General features: G+C 41.0%; 1 protein-coding gene across 1 annotated transcript in view; it reads right to left on the bottom strand.

Moving 5' to 3' along the window:
* The window catches only part of LOC122800905 (putative serine protease K12H4.7), a gene marked incomplete in the record, with an annotated part of 685,243 nt that overhangs the window by 458,731 nt on the left and 206,319 nt on the right, over positions 1-20,193 (bottom strand).

Genomic DNA, 20,193 nt, shown 5'->3' with positions numbered 1-20,193 from the left:
CCCAACAGCAGATACAATTATGTTCAAATGAATGAAATAGTGGTTTTAAATTAAATACTAGAACATTTGCACACACTTCAGCTTCAGACGCAAGAATTGCCCTGCAGACAGTCAACATCTGTAAGCAGTTGGTATTGTGTCAGTGGGTAAAACAAGGTTTTCAGGAAAGAGATAGTCAGTCAATTTTGTGGCACTTTAAAAACATTTTTCAGTCTTGGGTAAAAATGTTTAAATTCCTCTCAAACATTCACCTGTCCATGAATTTCTTTAATGAATCCCGCATGTACTCCAGATATGGCACAACAGTTAACAGCACTGTTATCAGTGTACCTTGTTTTCTGGTTTGTCTCCTACTTTCAGCTGGCTGGCTTATTCTTAGTACCATCCATCTGCACACTATCAAAACTGTTGCAAACTTTTAAATACTTGCAGCCACTCTCTTATGGGATATGTGCCGACATGACAAAATGCGTAACTTGGGTCATGCTCATATTGGAATTTACTCCAACTAAAGGGATCCTCATGGCAGAAAAAAGGGTTGTTTGGAGGAGCAACAAATATTTCTGCTAATAAATAAAGATATTTTCTTGGAAGAGTCTTGGTTGCAGCACAAAATAAAATGGGGGTTGCCTTGAAGGTGTGAATATTTATTCTTTCACATTTTATTATAAACGTCTCTTTTTATCAAAGTTCAAGACGCAAGAATTCCAAAAGAACAAAAATGAAATACAGTACATCCAACTGTAGAATATTTACAAAAGTACTATACATTATAGTCAAGAAAAACTAATGGAATAAAAACTTAATACAACCATCTCACTAGGATAACCATTGTGTGAAAATGTTGGAAAACAAGGGATATGAAAGAAGGTGTGTGTGTATTAACAGAATTGAGGCAAAAGAACAAACATCTTACAAGTTTAGAATTGCATTCCAATTGCCAAGTGATACGTGCAGTTTGCAATTTAAAATAAGGAATGCTTTAAAGGCTTTGAAGTATTGAGTTGTTCAGTCCAACATACCGAATGCAATGAGTACCATTTCTTGGTTATACAGAATTGTATCACACATAACATGCAACTGTAATTGAATGGGTTTAATATTTTTTGTTTTAGATGCAAGATAGCAAATTATTGGCTCAAAGTCAGGAAATTCAGCTTTGATTTTTTTGTTTTAGTATCCCACATAATTTTTTGGTAGATTGACAGTTTCAAAATTATCTGCATTGGGAAGGTTGCGCACATTATTAAAGTGTTATCTTATAGAGCTTTTTAGCCGGTGTGATATAGGTATTTTTTAAACCTTTACTGAATTGTCACTTGTGACGAGCACAGATTTATATAAAAGTAAACAGCATTAAAAAGTTTGAATTAAACATTATGCTTCATGTACTGTGATATATCATAGCACCCAAGCAACATTAGATAAGTTATTCAACCCCCCCTTTTTAAAGGAACAGCTTTATTAAATTAATCACTTACAACATATTCATACATTTATATAAATGAAAACAAACCACAACACAATCCTAATATAGGCATGGTTTATCCATATTGGGTGTAATTATATTAAGTATATCCCCTTTAAAATGTTAAGAGGAATTAGACTATCAATTGTTTGGTTGCCCCCTTGTTGATTGTTAAAGCTGTTGCCAATATTTAAGATTAGACTAATTTTGAGTTTATATGATGCCACTTCAGCTTGGCCAGCTAAGAACTTGGTTATATTCAACTGGACGTATAAGAGAATTTAAGTACCTTTATCTGCTTTTTAAAAAATATTTAATTTGAGTGTTGAAGGAATTAACTGAAGTTATTCTGCTCTTCAGTAACTTGAACTGAAGCTAGTTGTTGCTAGTAATTACAGGTGTGGGGTAGCCACATTCTTTGATTTCCTGTCCTTGCATATTTAAACTGGTGCATGTGAAATAATTCCTAAACTTCAGCTTGGCCAGCTAAGAACTTGGTTATATTCAACAAGAGAATTTAAGTACCTTTATCTGCTCTTTTTAAAAATACAGTATTTAATTTGAGTGTTGAAGGTATTTTTAACTGAAGTTATTCTGCTCTTCAGTTATTCCCACCCACCTTTTGTTTTGGTGTTAATCTTAGTGGCATTGAAACTGCCGCCCTCAGCCTGCCTCTGGGCCCATCTCATTTGCTCACTCAACTGAGTGCAGTGAGATCATATTCTGATTTCAGGCACTCCTACTGTGTACAAAGAGAGCATCTGGGAAATAAAAAAAAAAAATTAAGCTTATTTCCTGCCTTTCTTGTTAAGTGGTACAGACTATTTGTAGGCTTCTGAGCTTCTGTTATAGCTTGTTTTTTTTTCTTATAACTAGCCAGTTTTCTAGTTTCAGCACTCAAATCTGTTTCTTTGATCTCAGCACTTCGTTCAGAAAAAAAAAAAAATTTTCATCTGCTTTTACTGTACTTGTGTTTTACCTACTTCTCTTTACTTTTGCATCATCTTAAAATACCTCAATTGTATTTATTACTGCTGGTGTAACTCATTCTAAGCCTTTGGTTTACACTTGGGATTCGGACCAGTTAGTTGTTTTGCACTGAGAGGGTTTGTGGTCTGCACTGTTGTGGCAGAACAGGTAGCTTACATCCTTCTAGGTTGTGAACTGCTGATTGAGGGCTCAGTGTCTGTTATTCTAAAAGTGTATTAATTCTGGTTTAAGCACTTGGGCTTTCAAGCCAGTTATTTTACATTAAGAGGTTTCGTGGTCTGCACTCTTGTGGGAGGAGAGGCTGGACTCTGCCCTTCTGAGCTGGGAATTCTGGTTAAGGCTTATGCATGCATATCTGAACTGTTTCTTACTGTTGTTTGCTGTGGCATAGACTGGATTCGGGCCTGCTGGATCTAGCTTTGTTTGTGTAACTTGAGCACTAATCCAGACATTCTCTAAAGTATTCAATGGTATTTATTACTGCTTGGTTGTAACTTGATTAAAGTGTAGCTATCATTCAAGTCTTTTGGATTAAGCACTTGGGCTTCAGACCAGTTTTACATTAGGAAGGTTTGTGGCAAGCACCGTGGTGGCAGGACAGGTAGCTTTCATCCTTCTAAGTTGGGAACTGCTGATTGAGAGCCCAGTGTCCAAGTGTATTAGTTCTGGTTTAGGCACTTGGGCTTCAGGCCAGTTATTTTACATTAAGAAGGTTTGTGGTCTGCACTCTTGTGGGAGAAGAGGCTGGACTCTGCCCTTCTGAGCTGGGAATTTCTGGTTAAAGGTTTATAGTGCCTGAATATTTGAACTGTATCTTACTGAAATTGGTTCACCTTGTTTGCTCTAGCATAGACTAGATCCACTGAATCTAGCTTTGTTTATATGCTTGTTGTTTGCTTGCTTGTTATTTCCCTGGAAGCTAATTCCACCTAATACACAACTTCTCAGCGCTTCTGTGGATCACTAGTGATATCTGCATTGCTTACTGTACTTATTTCCTTGTTTAAAGTTACTGTTTGTCGCTTTTGCATTTAGTTACTTGTAACACATTGCACTCAAGTTACCTGGCACTTGCTCACTAAAGCAATTATATAAGTCAGCACTAAAAATTAAAAGCACTACACCCTCACTCCCCACTGGCCCTTGTTTTCAATTAAGGAATTCCCAATATTATTCTAGCATGTCCAAAGGTCAGTTGTCAATCTTCTCCCAGCTGGTGAATCTGGGAATCTTGAGGCAATGTTATAACTGCCTCATGTACACAGACCCTCTCCTCCACCCAAGAGATGTAGCTATTTAGCCAAACTGGAGGCGGAGCTCTCAACTCAGGACTGGCAAGACCAGACAGGGAGAGCAACTACACACACCACAAACCAGCCTCACATAATGCTACCTCCACTGAATCAAACACATAAACACAAAGACATACGAGGCTCTGAGTAAAAATTTACCTAAACAGCAGAGGCCTCCAAAGCAGACACCCAAACTGCTACCTCAAGACACCCCACGCAACACATAAACCACAAAGCAGTGTGCAAGCAGTCATAAGGCCAAATACAACACCAAACATACTTGTCATAGGTGACTCCATAGTCAGACACACTGACGTCCCTCACCAGGCTGAACAAGGAGAGGTCACAGTAAGCTGCCTATCGGGCGTAGAATCCGCCACATAACACAAGCGGTCACTCCACGGCAAGTACAAATATGACAGTCATTGTCCATGCTGGTGTGAGCGACCTGCTCCTGGACTACATGGAGAGTCTGATTATGTAGCCCAGGCATGAAACCCTGAGCAGTATCCTTCCTTCACCAAGAATGATGCCACAATATAGAGACAAGATGATCAGCTTTAACAATTGGCTTAATGTCTGGTGTCATTCAAAGGGGATCCAGTGTCCCTGCCTGGGATGACATCGCTGCTTCATAAGGGACCATCTGTCACCCCTGATTCCGGATATTGGCTAAGGCTCTTGCCACCCCCATAGTGCCTTTTAGGCAAGGCTCAAATTCTAAACCTACCACCCTAGAAAACAAAATGGGAAGAAACTGAGGTAATGCTGCTCAATGCCAGAAGTCTCTCAAAATGGAGGTCCTTCTCAGTATGGAGAACATAGATGTCTGTGCTGTAACTGAAACCTGGTTCAAGAGGTTTTACCTCATATGCGGCCCCAAACCGGAAGGAGGGGGTGTATCCATATTCATAAAGGATACCCACACCTCCAGGTTGGTGAAACCATCCAGGTGCAACTAACCATAGGCAAAACTTCTACAAATTGTAGCATGCTACAGGCCACCCTCTCAAACTCAGGAACCCCACACAGCCTTCCTGAAGACACTGGAGAGTATAAATGTATCTCCAAACGCCATCATATTGGGCGACTTCAACTACCCGAATATAGACTGGGAACATTACTCAAGCCCTAACTTTCTAGCCCAACTGTTCCTGGAGTTCATAAATTCAAATGCCATGGAACAGCTAGTCACTGTTCCCACGAGAGGAGAAAATACTAGATCTCATTGTCACAAACATGGGGACAAAATGCTCCACACCGGAAGTATATCCCTCATTGGTGAGATCTGATAAACTAATCTCACTGGAAATCCACATCACCCCAAACAAAAAGACCATAGTGAAGAACTTCTCTAAAGCAAACTTCACACTACTCAAGACTGGTGTGGTATCCTTCAAGGCCCTGAGCAAGCCCTTACAAATGCCTCCTATCAACAAGTCCAGGACTGCATAGATCAGGCAATCCCCAATAACACGAAGACTGTTTCCACAAAGGGCAAACATGCAGTCTGGTGGACCCCAGCCATTAAACTTTACAATAAGGAGTACATGATAGAACAAAATCCATAAAAGGGAAGTCACCCTGATCATTATTAGAAAATAAGCACTCATAAAATCAACTAAGGCCAATTTTGAGAGAAAAATTGCCATGGATTCAAAGGAGAATCATAAGGCCTTTTCAGCTATGTTAGGAACCTGGGTGGAAACTCCCAGATATGCTCAGAATTAGTCAAAATGATACAAAAATCACTGAACCCACAGACATTGCCAACATACTGGCAGACAGGTTCAGTGCAAACTTCACCCTCTCCCCTAAAGGGAGAGATAACTATCCCAGCAGAGTGTAGCCTCCCGGACATCTCAAATGTGCAGGTGAAAGCTGCTCTCTAAAGCAGAAAACACAGCATCAATGGGGATGGCTGTGTGCTATGAGGAATTAAACCCGCCATAAGGCAGCTGTTTAATCTCAGCCTTACCACAGGATACATGCCCAAGGGGCAACTGTTGTCCCACTCCACAAGGCGGCACCTCTCGGACCCTGGTAATTACCGCCCCATAAGCTTAACAAGTCTAGTCAAAGCTATGGAGAGGATCATAATGGAGCTCATAAACAAAGATAGGGGACTTGCAGACATTGGACCCACCCAGTTTGGCTTTGTCAAGGGAAGATCATGCCTTTTTGAACTCACCAAGGCCATTGATGAGGAAAGGCAGTCCATACATACCTTGACCTTGCAAGGCTTCGACACAATACCCCACTCGGTATTGTAGAAAAACTTACCAGCTTAAATGTAAACCCATATGTCACAAGATGGGTTGCAAACTGGCTTAAGGACAGAACCCACAGGGTTAGAGTTGCTGGCGCTGTGTCAGACTCCAAGCCGGTCACAAGTGGTGTCCCACAGGGCTCGGTCCTGGCCCCTATTGTTTGGCATCTACTTCAGAAGTACAGGCCAACATAGGAGGACTTTGGCTGAAAGTTTGCAGACTACTGCAAACTCCATAGTGGAAAGTGCATCAGACACATATCCTTCAGAAGGGACTCATGGAAACAGATAGCTGGTGCCAGAGCCATGGCCTGAAGTTAACCAAAAATGTATAGTCATACCCTTCGAAAACAAGGTAACCCCAAGCTACCATATAGGTGGCAATCCACAGAAGAGGTTATCAGGGACCTGGGGACCCAGGTTGACAGTGTTTGACACTCACATTGCTAAAGTGGTTAGAAAGACCTTCTACATTGCCCACCTGATCATGAAGGGATTCACATCCAGATCTAGTGAGGTTATTGTTCCTGTACTCTTCACTTATCAGACCAATGATAGAGTACAATGCCGGGATGTATCTCACCCGACATCTGCAGCAATTGAGAGAAAAGTTCCTCACCAAAAGGATAAAGGGACTCCAAAATCTGTCATATGCTGCCAGATTGAAGAAACTCCAGCTCTATTCAGTCGCATACTGTATGCTCAGAGGTGACATGTGCCTGACATACAAGGCCATGTCCAACGAATTAATGGACATGCTCCACCTCAAAAATCCAAATCCACCAAACCACTAGAGCAAGCGACTTAAACCTTAGCACGGATATAAATAGGGCGTGCTGGAGGATAGATTTATCACCAGACCCTATGCTGTGGAATAAAATCCCGGTCCATGTGAGGCAGAGCAGCTGACTCTGTTCAAGAAATCTAGACCTGTGGATGGGAGATCGGTTTACCTGAATAATCTCTGTGTCACTGCTGGACAGAGGCACAACAAACTAATGGGCACAGTATTTTTTCATATCAAAATAGGCTTATAAATGCCTTAGGGCAGATAGCCTAGTATAAAACCTATGAACCTATGAACTAGATATTAAATTTAAGGGCCAAAAGATCTTAAATTGTTTCTATAATGTGTACAAGTGATTATATTCTTAAGTATAGTAAGGTTTTACAGATAAAATGAGTAGATTGTAGCAGAGTAACTTTTTGGAAGATGGAGCAATTCACACTGAAGTAGGGAGGGTACAATTTAATTTTCAGATGGTGAGTTTTTAATACAAAAGTCAATAGTATTGTAAAAGATATTAGGATCGTTATCTAGAGGTCGGAAAATAGTACCCATTTGTTCTAAGCCAATAGATTTTCATTAATTGATTAAAGTGAACATACTGTACAGAGTTTACCATTTTAAGCTTTTTGTATTTGTCTTGGGTATCCTACAGCAAGAGGACAATTCTCCTGTTAAATACATCTTGATCACACATTTAACCAGGCAGAGCCCCATGTAGATTTAGGATTAAACTTCAGATTTATGAAGTCGTGATGCTCTGGGCCATTAAAGAATAGCTAGGGAAAAAAATAATCAGGAACTCCATCCTTCCATAATCTTTGGGACAAGATAGTTTAGTGCAAATTTATTCAGAATGTATATGGGTCCACAAATGCAAGAAGGTTGAGGTGTACAGTTCAAAATATTCTTGCAGGAATAGAATGTATAGTAGTCATAAGAAAATGACCATCCCAGCCTTCTTTTAACAATGGCTACTTTGGATAAGGAAAAGTTGAACTACCACCTTTTATTGTCTGAAATATTAATCCAGGTATAAAGGAAATTGTACAATAGGTAAGATGGGGATCAAGAGTTAAATTTCCAAATATTTGTCCATTTTGTAGCAATGCCTTCTAATTTTGAAGAAATGATAGAGTGGTTTTGATATGGTTTATCTGATCAAAAGGGGGAAATTAGTGGGCAAAACATGTTTTATAGTCTGTTTGCATGGATTAATATCTGTTAGTGTGATAATAGGTAGCTTCCAATTTGTTTATGAATTAAAATTGTTTTAGTGTGATAATTGGTAGCTTCCAATTTGTGTTTATGAATTATAAAATTGTTTTAGCTTATTTTAGGTATGCCAGAAAATTGTTTGAAATGATAAAGCTGAATAGGTATAGCAAAATAAGCTATTTGGTCTTTACAAGTTTTGAAAAATTCATATGTAAAGCCATCCAGTCATGGTGATTTGCCCCTTTTGAGACTATTTGTGTTACTTGTTTCATGCAGTTGGAAAGGTTTAGATAGTATCAGCTGTTGATTATATGTATTGGAGTTTCATACAGATTAGAAATTTTCAATATTGATATTGCTGTGGCAAAAACTATTTTAACCTTAATTTCAGATATACGGGGAGGTCGTGGTTGAGTATTAAATTTAGCTAATAGCTTAGAGGAGGGGGTCCTGTGCCCATTTTGAATAGCAACTAGTATTTTAGATTCACACCAAGCCAGCTGTGTTAAGCAATGTAATTTTCGGTTATTTAATTTGTCAATCTTGCACCAGCTTAATATCTAGGGCTTTTAATTTGTCTAATTAGTTTTTTTTTTTAATTTTCTAAGGTATGAAGCCTTGTTGATTAAAAAGTCACATAGCTGGGTTTTGAATGCTGCCCACGAGATGGCATAATTTCATGGCATTAGAATGGAGGTTCAATGAAAGGGTCCAGTTAATAGAGGGATTGAGTTAAAGGATAGGTCAAGATTTAGTTTTAACTGGATCTTGGAATGGATAAATTATTCACTGGTCTGTTTGGAAACCTGCTATGCAAATTAGCAGCCTACACAATGGTAAAAAATAATCAATTCTGGACAAGGACTTGAAATGGGTTGAGTAGTAAGTAAAATTAAAATCCTTAAGTGAGGCAAATCTAATTGGGTCAGCTAGATCATGTTCAGTTTGTAATTCTAATAAGGCTTGGTACAAGCCATCTTTGTATACATTTCCATCTTTCATTGGGTCTGTTACCATATCCCACTCTCTCACGATGTAAAAACATTCACATTTTTTTAAATAAACTTGTTTGGTGCAAGGTACTTAAATGCACTGGTTTAATAAGCAAATTCAGACTTAACATGAGAACATCCAACTGAGAACCTTTTTATTGTTAAAACCAACATGGTTAATAACGTTGTGCTTTCGTCCAAGTAAAGACTTCAAACTTAACACTGTCAACATAACATTTAAATACACCTTTGAGCCAATCAAAGCCCCTCCTAATCAATAATCAAGTGTCAAAACACACTTGAAAGCTATAGCATGAAACATATATACACAAAAAATCAACTGAATCTATAAAAATCAATTTTCAACCTATTACATACCATAATTATGACACAAACCTTCTGGTGCACACAATCCCACACTGTGCTCAGAGCAAACAAAAATGTACACCAAAACAGTCTATCACACTAAATAAATCCAGCTTGCCCTCAAATAACTCTAGCAAGGGCAAATAACGAGTAAGACACAAACTGGTAATAAGCTAAATAGCTTTTAAATTTTAATCACAATCTTCATGTCCATAGAGAAAGTGATGATCTAGCAAAGCACAGACTGGCTTCACCCCCTGGCGTCAGTGTAGTAAAAACAACCATAAACCTTCACCTTTAAATACAGTTAAGTTAAAGCAACATACATGTTTTTTTGCTTCCTTTTGTTCTACAGCAAGAAAAGTACAGTTTTGTACCTAACATAAATGTAGATGTGAGTGTACACCCTGCTGCAGTCATCACACTTGAGTTAACCTGTCGTCAGGCAGTCCCGCAGTCGGCCGGAATTCCAAAGTCTTGGTCCGGCGTCGGTTGCTGTCGCTTCTCTGACGTCAGCGTGCCAGGGGTATATATAATGCATCAGACGCCATTTTCAGTTTTTCTTGGCCCAGATGTCAGGTGCCCCCAAAAAGGTGGTCAGTAATTAGTACTAAATTAAGTAATTTTTGCACAAACACAAAATCCCTCCAGCTATAAGCAAATATATCAGGAAGGAATTGTAGAGATTTAGTCAGTTAGATCAGAGGGGATGGAGGGAGGGTAACCTGGACTGCAGCAGGGTGTACACTCGAACATCTACATTTATGGTAGGTACAAAACTGTACTATGTCAATCGTGTTACCCTGCTGCAGTCATCACACTTGGGTAGAATCCCAAAGCTAAGGATGGGTGGAGGAGTTAGAGGGTTAGAGGAGGCTAGAAGGCCCTGCAGAACTGCAGTGGCGAAGCCAGCTCTAGTCTTAGAGTAAAGTGGTAAGTGAGTGTTTGGTAAAGGTATGTACTGAACTAAGTTGCAGCATCCAAAATCTCCTTGGTTGGAACCCCGCAGAGGAAGGCTGTAGATGTAGCTGTTGCCCTGGTAGAGTGGGGCCTAATGGTAGCAGGAACTGGTTTTCCATGATGGGTATAGCAAAAGCGAATGCAATGTCCTATCCATTTGGAAATGGTTTGTTTTGATATAGCCTTCCCTTGTGAAGCTGTAGCATAGGATACAAAGAGCTGGTCAGATTTTCTGAAAACCTTTGTTTTATCCAAGTAGTAACGAAGTTGCCTGTGAATGTCCAAGGAATGCAGGAGTCTCCTTTGTTTTGTGGATTTGGGAAGAAGGTAAGTGGATGGTTTGATTTAAAGCCACACTGGAAACCACCTTAGGCATGAAGGAAGGATTAGTTCGTTGAGAAACTGTCTTGACGGAAAATGAGGGTGGATCCATTTTGTAGTGGGCTGAAATAGCTGATGCACGGATTTTAATGGAAGAAAAAGAAAGTCCTTTGTGCAACATCTCAGTTAAGTACTGTAGAATCTGAGGCATGTGAGGCTGAAATGTGTTTTGGTCTTTAGCTTGGTTCCAGGCACAAAACCTTTTCCATTTGTCCGAATAGGCCTTCCTGGTGCTGGGCCTCCTAGTTTCCAGATCATCCATAACTGCTTGGGAAAGAAGAGCTGGATGGATGCTTAGTTGATTTGCCATGCAGCTAGATTTAAGGTTTTGAGCTGGCTGTGAAGAATCCGATTGTTTTGCTGTGTGAGCAAATGGGCAATTTGTGGTAAAATCCAAGGTGGGCCCTGGGCCATATTCCTCAATAGTGGGTACCAGTGCTGGTGTGGCCAGTCTGGGGCTATGAGTATCTGTCGTGGTGTCTCCTTTCTGACTTTTAAAAGCACCTTTGTGAGGAGAGGCAATGGAGGGAAGGCATATACGGTCAGGTTTTTCCAACTGAATGAGAGTGTCCACTTTCCAAGCTTAATGGTGCAATGTCCTTGTACAAAATTTTGTTAGTTGATAGTTTTGAGGACTGGCAAACAGGTCTATGTCTGGAAGGCCCCATTTGTGACTTAACATTGCAAATACTTGTGGATCCAGTTTCCACTCGTGGGGATCCAGGATGTTTCTGCTGAGGTAGTCTGCCAATGTGTTCTTTTCTTGGCAGAAATTGAGCTTGTAACTGAACTTGCTAAGCCAGAGCTGTTCCACAAGGTCATTGCTTGCCTTCATAGAGGGTAGGAGTGTGTACCCCCTTATGTACCACATTAAGTACCACATTACTGTGGTGTTGTCAGTCCTTATTGTAAGTTGTCCTGGGTGGAATAGATTCTTGAAGGCCGTCAGAGCATTCTGTACAGCTAGCATCTCTTTTTGATTGATGTGCAGATTCCTTTGCTCTGCAGTCCATACACCTTGAACGCACTGTCCTGCCATGTGTGCCCCCCCAGGCATAGTCCGATGCATCTGTTGTCATAGTTTGCCTGGCTGGGGGCAAGGTGAAAGGCTGACCCTTGTTGAGGTGACATGCCTTTGACCACCATAGAAACTCCTGTTGTAGGCAGGGAATGAGAGATGGTTGTGTTGACACCATATGCCTTTTAGGTACCACTAATTATGCAGCTTTGCAAATGGTAGTAGTATGCAAGATGCCATGAAGCCCAAGGCCTGCAGAATTTTTCTTGCAGGTAGTTGTGTCTTTGTTGCCATGGTTTTGAAATATTGAGTCAGTTGTAGTTCATCTGGTGTCAGATAAGCCTTCTGGGCCATTGTATTCAAGCTGGCACCCAGGAATGTCATTTTGTGAGGGTACTAGTTTTGATTTCTTTTCATTTACTGTGTACCCCAGGAAGCTTAGAGGTTTTACAAAAGCCAGATGTTGTAAGAGGATGTCCTTGTTTTCTGCTTGGATGAGGCAGTTGTCCAGGTATGGGTATATTTGAATTGCTCTGTCTGCATTATGCAATTACTGGTGCCAGGCATTCTGTGAAGACCCTGGGTGCAGTAGATAAGCCAAAGGGCAGTGCAGAGAATTGATAATGGGTTGAACCTGCAATGAAACTGGTATCTTCTGCAACTTTGTCCGATAGGGACATGCAGGTATGCCTCCTTGAGGTCCAACGTTACTAGCCATGCTTTCTTGCCCAACATGGGAAGAAGCTGCTGTAGTGTTAGCATCTTGAATTTGGGTACTTGTAAGAAGGTGTTTAGAATTGAAAGGTCCAGAATTGGTCTCCAGGCATTGTCCTTTCTGGGAACTGGAAAGAGTCTTTGGCCTTGCTCTTGAGTAGGTACCAGTTGAATGGCTCAAGTCCATGAGAGCTGTAATTTGTTTTTGTGCCTCTGCCCATTGATTTTGTGGCAGGTTTGGCATTCCTCTTTTCATAGGCAAGGTGTGAAAATGGAATCTGTATCCTCGTGAAATTATGTCTAGGACCCATTTGTCCTTTGTGACAACGTGCCAGTTTGAGTTTCTCCCAAGAGGGCTGCCAAGAGTGTTGCTGGCCAGATGAGGTGCAAGTCATTGAGTTTGCCTTCTGGTAGTTTGGGACTTGTCTTCTCCTCCCTTCTGTGTTGTAGTGCCCCATTGTCGAGGTTTGTACTGGTTGTCCTCTGCCTCCCTTCTGTGTTGTAGTGCCCCAATGTCGAGGTTTGTACTGGTTGTCCTCTGCCTCTTGGACGTCTGTATTTACCCCTCTGTGGTCTGTCAGTAGCTGGAAAGGACCAATTTTTTGTTGGCCAATTTCTGCTGAAGCGAGGGGGCTGTACCTGTAGGAAATCTGACAGTCTGCACAGGTTTTGCCTTATCCTCCATTTTCTTTAAGACTTCTGCTTTAACTCCAAAAAGAACATCCTTCTGTAAGGGAGCATCTAGAAGCTTTGCTTTAACATGATCAGGCAGAGTTTGTTCCTTTAACCAAGCATGCCTACATGTAACAGACCCAGTGACAGCTGCTCTGCAGGAAGCCTCCAAAGAATCAAACCCACATTGTAAAGTATGTTTGCCCACCTGATCAGTTGCATGCAACAGACCCTGCATTTCTTTCAATTCAGACTGTTGAGGGAGTGTGCTCATTTGTTTCAACTAAGACATTAGAAATTGCTGATATTTTAGCATGTGAAATTGGCAATTTATAGCCCTCATAGCTAGAGTGGCTGAAGTGTAAACCTTTTCCCCCCACCTTAAAATACATCAGCAGACAGTACATCAGAAAACACAAATAAGCCAGCACTTCCAGTAATTCACAACGATCTGGTACCTCGGCAATTCGCCTTCATGGATCACATTTCATCCAGGTATAAGCATAGTATATAAACACACGCATATATCCCAAAACCGCAAGTATCATTATTCAATTAATTAAATAATGTCTAGTGCTCTGGAGTCCCTTTCAGAGGGTACAGGAATTTTTGCCATAGAAGCCTTAGCCCCTTTAGGACCCTGGGAGATGGTCTCTGGATCAGCAACAGGGCTTTTATAAAGAAATTTGTGGGAATCAGGCACTCTATAGTATCTGTCAGGTTTGGCTGGAGCAGGAGGCAGAGAATCTGGATTCAAACTGGATTCTAAGTAAACATCATCCAGAATGTCTAAAACAGGGGGGATGGCAAGTGGTCTGTGCTGGGGGAGTAAAAGAAACTGAGCCTTTTCTTTGAGTCAGAGTAGTCCTGACCTTCCCAGTGAAAATGTTCCCTCCGTGTGTAAAGTTTCCCCAAAGGAGTAGTCTTCAGGAGAAGCTGAGGGAATAGAATCCTCAGCATCAGAATCTTCATAAGGGGAGAAGTAATCTTGGTCCTCAGAGGAGCCTGAGGAAATAGACACTTGTTCAGAGGAGGCATAATCTTTTGTCTAAGCCTTTTGTCGGGTGGGGGTTGGGAACCCCTGATTAAAGAGATAGTCTTCAGCCATTTTGAGCATCTGTTTCTTAGGCATGGGGCCTTGAACTGGAGACTGAAGTGCAGACTTTTTAGGTTTAATAGGAGTCTTGGTCTTAGGATATGTTTGAAAGGTGAGTGTCGGTCTGAAGATGCCTTCAGAAACCGAAAGAGTTTCTGTAGCACCAACATCTTTCAGCAGTCGTCGGTAGGGGCTAGACAAAATGGCTGCGTCTGCCTAGTACTCTCCGGCAAAAGCTCCGAAGCAGTCTCCGGTTACAGATCTGTGGTAGTCCGAGCCCCACTGAAGACCGGTGAACCAGAGACCGGACCAGCAGAGGCCTCGGAGTCTGGCTTGGGTCTAGGCTGCCTGTCCTTATCCTTGCGTTTTTTGTGCACGCCGGTAGTCAGTCAGTTGCTCCGACGGCATAGTGTAGTTAAATTTTCTACCAAAGTAGTGTTGTGCAAAATCAAAGCGTCTTTTTATAGTACGCTTATTAAATGACAACCAGTGACATCGTGGTCTGGGCCTAGGCAAGGTATGCAGTAAGAATGAATATCCTTATGAGGTATTTGCTTCCCACAATACAATTAACTTTTTCCTGACATCGGTCTGAGGCAAGAAAAGTTTCCCCAATGGGGTACTTAACTTTAATGAAGACTTCAGATCTGAAAATAAACTTGGAAAATCTCAGGAGTCGGCCGACAGGCACTTGCGAACCGCTTCTGCTTCGGGCACCGCGCGGCAAGAAAGACTGGAGAAAATGGCGTCTGATGCATTATATATACCCCTGGCGCACTGACGTCAGGGAAGAAGCGACAGCAACAGACGCCGGACCAAGACTTTGGAATTCCGGCCAACTGCGGGACCGCCTGATGACAGGATAACCCAAGTGTGATGACTGCAGCAGGGTAACACGAACATCAGCTTATCCGAAATACAACACACTAAAGATAGCATATGTATATACACACACACACATCACATATACATAAAGTAAATATCCACGTATTAAACTGAAATAATTCATCACCATACTCCAGTTTGAAATGCAAGATATTCATATTAACTTAATCTTTGATTGGACAAAAATACACAAATCCCATCACTAATTCATTGAGACCTTGCCTTACATAGCACCCAAATTATCCATAACATCTCCTTTCTATCCAAAATAGGATGTTCACAAGTCAGACATTCTTACTCCTAACTAAATCTATCCCAATAAATGTGAAACGTGCAGAAGCATGTTCAAGTTTGCTTGTAGAGCACACTCCTAGGATGGTTACAGTCACTAAGATGTACTGCGATTCTAGTCTATCCCACATAAAATGCCCCACACTGACAGATAGCCTTACAGCATCCAATCCATATAAGTGATCAAATATCTGATATCATACACTTTGGGTGTATTGACCGATGTGAATGATTTAGTCTTGGAAACAACCCTACAAGTAAACAATTACAACTGCATCCCGTAATAACATCCCCTTTAGCATATTTAACTAAACCAGGAAAGGAGTCTCACCTATATTCTTCCATGTAAATAGCTATAGGAACAATTTTCGCTGAGGCATTGGTCAAAAAATTCTTCACATTTCAAAATATGCCAATTTTCAATGATAACCCCCTTAATTTTGAATGTATTTTTACCGTAAGTGGCACTTAACCATAACCTCTGTACTTCCCTGTCTATAGGTTCCCTGTTCAAATTTAAGACCCTTTCCTTCACCAGTCTCACTTGGGATGCATCATAATCCCTCTTTACAAACATTGCACCCATTTTCTCAGCTTCAGACCTGAAACCTGCATCATTACTACAGCTGCGTCTTTGAAACTATGCCTTTGGTATTAGTTACCATACACTTAGGATAGCAACTACTTGCCTCCAATAATGCATTCCTAGTTAATGGTTTTCTATAGGAGGTTAGTTATCGTCCTATCCTAGGCCTTAGTGATGGTTTCTTTTAAATGACGTTTTTCTGGATAACTGCCGAATTTCTTTTCCAGGGGGAAAAAAAAAAAAGTGGCCCACCATTCAAATGAAAAATGGAAAGCAATGTAGCCCAACAAATTGGGGGCTTTTCTCCCCACACCCACCCACCCTACTTCTATACCAACTCAGAGATCGCACTACACACTAAGAAAGCACAATTCACCATGGTGCTCAAGGGGTTCCAGTCCCTGTGAAGGGAATTAGTCAGTTCACGGTTTCATTTAAAAGATGTTTCAGTGGATCAAGATCAGGCAAGTCAGTCAGTGAATCATACTTCCGTTCATTGAAAGTAGATCCACAAACAGCACATATGTCTCAAGACAGAGACAGCCAGCCAGACGGCGAGCCAGCAAGTGTGAGCGAGACAGACCGTGAGTGAGCAAGCCAGACCATGAGTGATGCATGCATGTGTGCGCGCATGTGTATATTATATATATAAATTTACATAAAGATCCTTTTAGTCACATCTGTCTTGCCAGTATGTTCTATTTGTCACAAGCAAAGTTTAAAATCACTGGACCTAGTGTTTCTGGTACCAGGCCTGGATCTAAGGATCCTTTATATGCCAAGCACAGATTGCCTCTCAACAACTTGTAGGGGTAGACAGACAGGGCTCCTATCTATATAGGACAGTGCACCCTGGATTCTCTTGATGACTAACTTCAGTGGGCATTCCAACTGTTGCATATGCCTAGTCAGGCACATGCTGAAAGAGGCACTGTACTCAATGATGGGTTTGATAAGGGAAGACTAGAGTGGTACTACAAACTTCCTTGGACCGGATGTCTAACCCTTATAACTTTGGTAACGTAACTAAGCACTCTGTGTTGGTCAAAGGCAAGATTACGGTCTACATGTGCTCCCAGATCTCTAACTATAGAGTTAGCTCTTATAGGGGTAGGTTATAAATGGAATACTTGGCCTGGGTAGACATTTTCCCAGAAGGCACTACAATACACTTCTCTGCATTGAGTTTTTATCTTTGGCACCATTTCTTTTGTCTGAGTTAGGCGCTCTTGCAGGATGTTTAGTGTCGAGGAGAATTTATGATGGCTCCTAATTTACAATTGCCTGCAAACTTGGTGAGCCAGAGGCCAAAACATTAGCCTTCACCTCTGAAGTAGATGCTAAAATGGAGTGGACTTGTAGCTGGGCCCTGTGGTACTCTACTGGTGACCTGTCTCTTCAAAGTGGTCTCACCAGTCTTGACTTCTTAGGTCCTATTTGTGAGCAATCCAGCAACTTGTGTAGAGATTTATGCCTAGTTCAGCGAGTCGGTCCACAAAGCCAGAGGAGAGTACTGTGTCAAATGCCTTAGCAAGGTCTAGGTAGGCTGTACGCAGTTTTCCCTTCATCAACTGCCTTGGACTTCTTCCCAAAGAAGTCTGTGTTAAATAGGCATGGCCTCCTCCTGACAAATCCAGACAGGGATGGGTCCAGTGTCTGTAGGTTGCCAACTGTCTGCTGATCACATCCATAGTTCGTTTCATGGTTTTGCATATTAGACGAGTCAGACTAATGGGTCCAATTGACAGTCCATGTCTGGGACACTGTCTTTGTGGGTTCTGTTCAAGCAGCTTTATTTCATACAGACAGACTGCAACTTAACTTGTATACAATTAGCAGCTATGATCATGCATGCTCACTCCCTGGCTGCTCCTTCCAAAGGGCTTTGCACGTGTGCGGGTTATATACATGCACATACAGCCTCGCAGGCTTCTTAAATTTTATTTTATTTTATTTTTTTTATTTTACATTTGTTAACCGGGCTAGTCTGGCTGGATACATGTCCATTTTCAGCAAAGGCCCGAGGAGAAAAGCTCCACTATCAGAATAAGACAATACAGTTTACGAAAACATTACTAAGCTAATACTAACAAAATGTACTGAGACAATATACAGTTTTCCTGGACTAGTTTGAGTAGATGACAAACAAAGTTCAGTTAAGGGGCTAAGGAGATAAGCTCCAGTATCTAAAATACAAAGTTAAGTTAAGAAATTTAATTAGTCAAGTTAAAAAAAAAAATATCTTTAGTCAGTAGTCATGATAACAAATTAGGTAATTAGCAAAAAGCAAGAAATCTGTTAATATAAAGTGTTAAAAGAGCAGGTTTGGAAGTTTAACAGGTAATTAAGTAGTTAAAGATAAGGAAAAGGCAGAAAATAGGGTAGACAGTAAGTGGGGATAGTAAATTATTTATTTGGTACAAGTATTATGGATTTAGTAAAGGTCGGGAGTATCCAGTTGGAAAAGGAGAGGGGGGAAACAGGATAGAGATGAAATGCCAAGGTAGCAGGATTATAGGAGGTCAGCTGAAGGTAGCAAGAGACGGAAAAAAAAAAGATGGCTAGAAGGGGAGGCAAACAGAAATTTGAGAGAAAAAAGAGTGAAGGTCCAGTAAAAGGGGGCTGAAGAAGTCAGTCTAAGTTAGAACGGGAGTGGAAAGAAACACAAGTAGCAGACTGGAGAGAGTAATAAAAGTGCTGAGCTCAGTCAGGATTGGAGCAGGGACATAGCCAGTGAATTAGTAGGGGAGTTTTCATCTGTTTTTTGAAAAGGTGACATGAGCTTAGGGAGGTCAGTTCTGTGGGAAGTTTATTCCAGTAAGAACAGATAGTGTTTGCAAATAGGGAATCACCTGATTTATGAGATTTCAAAGTAGTAACTAGTAGCTTGTTGGCTGATCTAAGTGTTGTGAGATTTTTATAAGGTGTGATGAGTTTTAGTATGGGTATATTGGAGGGGTAATGAAGAATTTTAAAAGTGATGATCAGTTGTTGTAGGAGTATTAGGTTTGGGAGTTCAAGCCAGTTTAGTTTCTTTAAGAAAAGACAGTGGTGAGTTTGGAATGGAGAGCCAGTGGCAAATCTGGCTATACTGTGGTAGGCAGTATTAAGTTTCTGAACATTAGCTTTAGATAAGTTGATAAAGGAAGGAGAGGCGTACATTAATGTAGAAATAAGGTGAGTTTGGGCGAGGGCCACTCGGGAAGTAGCAGTAAGATAAGGCTTTAGCCTGTATAGGGCACCAATCTTTTTATTGACTGTCTTGATAGTTAAATCAATGTGATAGTCAAAATTTAGCTGATTGTCTATGGTGGCGCTAGCAGTTTAGTGCAACCGTCAGGTTTGATGACAGTGCCATTACAGGATGTTATGGAAAAGAGATTGGGGTGGATTTACAGGTTGGGGTAAAGAGTAGTAGTTTGTTTTTTGGGATTTAGGAGGAGGATATGTTGGAACCATTTTTCTGCTGCAGTGAAGACTAATTGGGTAGCAGAGTGGAGTTCCGCTGGGGAAGAAGCAGAGCAGATGAGAGTGGAATCATCTGCATATTGTATACATGTGGATGTTGGGAGGAATTGGGCAGATTATTAATGAAAATAGAGAAAAGTAGGGGACCTAGGATGGATCCTTGTGGGACGCCAATGGTAATTGGGAGTTGAGAGGATAAATGGCTGTCCCAAAGGACTGCTTGTTTTCTATTAGTCAAGTATGAGTTGAACCACTGTAATGCTTGTGAATCCAGTGAGAGGGATTTTAAGGTATCGAGGAGAAGTTCATGGTTGACCATATCGAATGCTTTTGAGAGGTCCAAGAATAGCAGAGGAGAACAGGTTGTTATTTCGGTTTTATTGATAGTGTCAGTGAAGGAGAGAAGGGCAGTAGTAGTACTGTGGTACGGTCTAAAACCATGTTGAGAGTCTACAAGCAAGTTGTTATTCAAGAGATAATGTAGAAGTTGATGGTGAATGCAGCGTTCCATTATTTTGGATAGAGGAGATAGAAGGGCAATAGGTCAAAAATTGGATAGTTCGTTGGAGTTCCCTCCTTTATGGAGTGGAATAATATGGGAGATTTTCCAGCAGGATGGGATTTTGGATTCTGTTATGGTTCTGTTTATTAAGATGGAGACTGGGTAGGCTATTTCGGTTGCAGCTAGTTGTAGATATTCAGTTGGAAGTTTGTCAGCAGAAGGGGTGCAGGGTTTTAGT

This window comes from Protopterus annectens, chromosome 4.part1 (genome assembly GCF_019279795.1).
Source record: "Protopterus annectens isolate FY-2018-M chromosome 4.part1, PAN1.0, whole genome shotgun sequence".
In the NCBI taxonomy this organism is placed as follows: Eukaryota; Metazoa; Chordata; order Ceratodontiformes; family Protopteridae; genus Protopterus; species Protopterus annectens.
The sequence above is the reverse complement of the archived record's forward strand: the minus strand, read 5'-3'. Positions and strand labels throughout refer to the sequence as shown.